Consider the following 3,422-nt stretch of genomic DNA (forward strand, 5'->3'; position numbering starts at 1 on the left):
TATATATATATATATACAGGGTGTCCAAGAAGTCGCGCTTCAAAAGTTCCCCCCACCTTTTTTATTTTATTTTTTACCTTTGCCATTTATGCAAGACACGCCCCAGATGCAATACATAATTTGCTTATACAGGGTGTCCAAAAAAGTCGTGCACCATCCTGAAACACACTTATTGTTGTCACACACCATCCAGAAACACACTTATTGTTGTCACACACCATCCTGAAACACACTTATTGTTGTCACACACCATCCTGAAACACACTTATTGTTGTCACGCACCATGCACCATCCTGAAACACACTTATTGTTGTCACACACCATCCTGAAACACACTTATTTTTGTCACACACCATCCAGAAACACACGTATTGTTGTCACACACCATCTTGAAACACACTTATTGTTGTCACACACCATCCTGAAACACACTTATTTTTGTCACACACCATCCAGAAACACACGTATTGTTGTCACACACCATCTTGAAACACACTTATTGTTGTCACACACCATGCACCATCCTGAAACACACTTATTGTTGTCACGCACCATGCACCATCCTGAAACACACTTATTGTTGTCACACACCATCCTGAAATACACTTATTGTTGTCAAGCACCATCCTGAAACACACTTATTGTTGTCAAGCACCATCCTGAAACACACTTACTGTTGTCACGCTCAATCCTGAAACACACTTATTGTTGTCACCTCTTTCAGTCAAAAATATATCGTTTTCTATCTATTCAAGAAAGACGGATATTTTTTCACAAATGAACAAGCTTTAAGATACTAGCAATAACTTCATATGCCTCCAAATTAACGAGCTCCTTCTTCCACCCTGTCAAAAGACATAATACTGTCTTGGGTTGGCCGGCTCAGCGTAAACCTTCAAGCCTCCTCAGAAGAGATGAAGTTATTTCAACAAAACTGCGTGTTGGGCACACCTCCCTGACACACAGATACCTCCTGCAGCGGGGGGGGGGGGGGGGGGGTGAGTAAAAAAGAGTTTATGCCCAATGCAGTGCCGGCTTAATGACCTAATGATCGAGCACATCCTAATACAATGTCTGGATTTTGGACAGTCCCAAGCAAATACTTAACATGCACTAATTTAAAGAATTTATTCTCCATCGTTGATCCTACAGAATTGTTTACAAAGACCACTGGTCTTTTTTCAAAGATGTAAAAAATGGTTTTAACAATGTGAGATAGTTTTAATTCCTGATTTTTACGGTGAATTTTTAACTTCTTTATACAAAGTCAAACCATACCGTGCTGTGAACTAATGTGAAAACAACCAACTTGAGACCCACGCACTCATTTGACCGTATGCAGTTGCGAACAAAAAATAATGAACATATCTTTCTCTTTTGCAACAAGTCATGTTTGGGTACATTTTAATTAAAGAAGACTAATTATCTGTGAAGAGAAAGAGTGACCTTGTTAACACAACAGTATTATTTTGCTATTTGCTCTAATGTAAAATCTTGTTTCTTGAAATGGTTCACTGGAGTGAATGGGTTATATTTTTGAGAAATTCTTACACAGATTAATAGAAATGTACTGTAGAATTGCAGATAGGAATGTATTCTTTTTCACGGACAAGGGAATTTTCGTTTCTTTTTTTTAAATAGTGTTTTCAGTGTTGAAATTATTTCTGCTTGAAGAGTCGCCAGGTACCAATTGCTGGAAAGATGGGATTCTTCGGTTTTGAGATCCTCAAACGTTTCTTAAGATTCCGTCTAATAATATTTCTTTCCAGAGATGATTTCTGCTAAGAATAGACCTATGTATTCTCTGGCCATCCAGTTGTGCAGCAACTCTGAGGGCCAGACATTTGCAATAGACGCTGACCGAGTTATTCTGACGCTCCATGGGCTCGGCGCAAGCTTTCGGCTCCGTCTGCAAGCCGTTGATCGATCAGGGAAAGGAAGTCGAAGTGGTGAGTCCTTGTGAAATAAGTCAGCTTTGTTTTTAGTTAGTAAAAGTTTAACGGGAGTTGCAAATTTTGGTTCTTGTTTTTTTTTTATTGTTTACTTACTTACTTACTACCCATTACGCCATCTGGCGTTTAGGGCAGCAACAAAGGATCTCCAGCTCTGTCTGTTTTGGGCCATCTTGGTCAGCGTTACCCTCGAATGATTCCAGGACTTCATGTCCGACACTACTGTGCGTCTCCAGGTCACTTTGGGTCTGCCCCTTTTGCGACGTCCTTCGGGTGTCCAGTGGACTGCAGTCTTCACAATAGAGTCTGGTTCTCTTCTCAGAACATGTCCAATCCATCTCCATCTTCTCCTTTTTTATTATGGTGGTCATGTCCTCTTGCCTACATTTTTGTAATAGATCGGCGTTGAAAATCTTGTCGGGACAGAAGATTCTGAGTATTTGGCGTAAGCTGGTTGTATGAAAGGAAGATAGCTTGGCACGGTCATGATCAGTCGTCCTCCAGCATTCAGCTCCATATAGGAGTGTGGATAGTACACAACTGTTATACAGCTTTAACTTAGTTTGTATACTAAACTGTCCTGACTTCCAGATGTTGATCATGCTTCTGTGTATAGATCTTGCCTGGCCGAGTCTATTCATGATGTCTTCGTTTGTGCCGCCGTCAGTTGTGATTATGCTGCCTAGGTAGGTAAATGTGTTTGTTATAGGCATGTCTGCTTTGTTCACCCTGATCAGCGTTGGGGAGCCCACATTTAGTGTCATCCCTTTTGTCTTCTTCTGGCTTTTTTTAACACAATCTGGAGCCCGTATTTGTGGAGTCGGTTTGTTTTTTTCCTGCATGTGCTGGTTGGTACGGGAGTGGTGCAAGGTCGTCGGCAAAGTCAAGATCCTCGAGGGTGGAGAAGATGGTCCACTTTATGCCGCTTTTATTGTTTGTTTGGTTTTGGGGTGTTTTTGCTTTTTTTTTTTTGTTGCTTTTTTATCACCCTGTAGTCGAAAGTTTCAACGTGTACAAGATGTATCCCTGAGCTCACGGTGTGTGTTTTCCCAGGAGAAGATTCTGGCTTCAAGTACTACGGCACTGTCGGGGGAGTGTGTGCGGCCGTGGTTGCTGTGATGGCTACTGCCATTGGTGTCTACTTTGTCAGACAGTACAGAATGAGACAACAGAAGCAGAGTCAGGCCAACACTGAAACCATCGTTCCTCTTGGTGCTAGAAGCTAGTAAGTATGATATGAATGTATGTATAGCTTTCAGGAGTGTGTACGCAGGGTGTAGGGATGTGTGTGTGTGTGTGTGTGTGTGTGTGTGTGTGTGTGTGTGTGTGTGTCGCGTGCCTGTTTTCTTGATCTTTTAAAAACAAAATAAAAAAAATTTTCCTCTCCCCCCGCGCCGCTGTTTTTGTTGAAAATGCATATTTCCACTCTCTTTTTTCACTGTCGGGTTTGTGTTTCTGTACTTGTTTTTT

The 3,422-nt window shown here is 41.4% G+C and overlaps 1 long non-coding RNA gene across 1 annotated transcript in view; it reads left to right on the forward strand.

Moving 5' to 3' along the window:
• Nucleotides 1–1,805: 1,805 nt before the first annotated feature.
• LOC101861237 overlaps nt 1,806–3,422 on the forward strand; it is a gene marked incomplete at its 5' end in the record, with an annotated part of 7,882 nt that continues 6,265 nt past the window's right edge. Inside the window, 2 exon segments of the long non-coding RNA XR_220982.3 lie at nt 1,806–1,949; nt 3,006–3,177. This is a non-coding gene — a long non-coding RNA (uncharacterized LOC101861237).

The sequence above is a fragment of the Aplysia californica genome, unplaced genomic scaffold (genome assembly GCF_000002075.1).
Source record: "Aplysia californica isolate F4 #8 unplaced genomic scaffold, AplCal3.0 scaffold00711, whole genome shotgun sequence".
NCBI lineage: Eukaryota > Metazoa > Mollusca > Gastropoda > Aplysiida > Aplysiidae > Aplysia > Aplysia californica.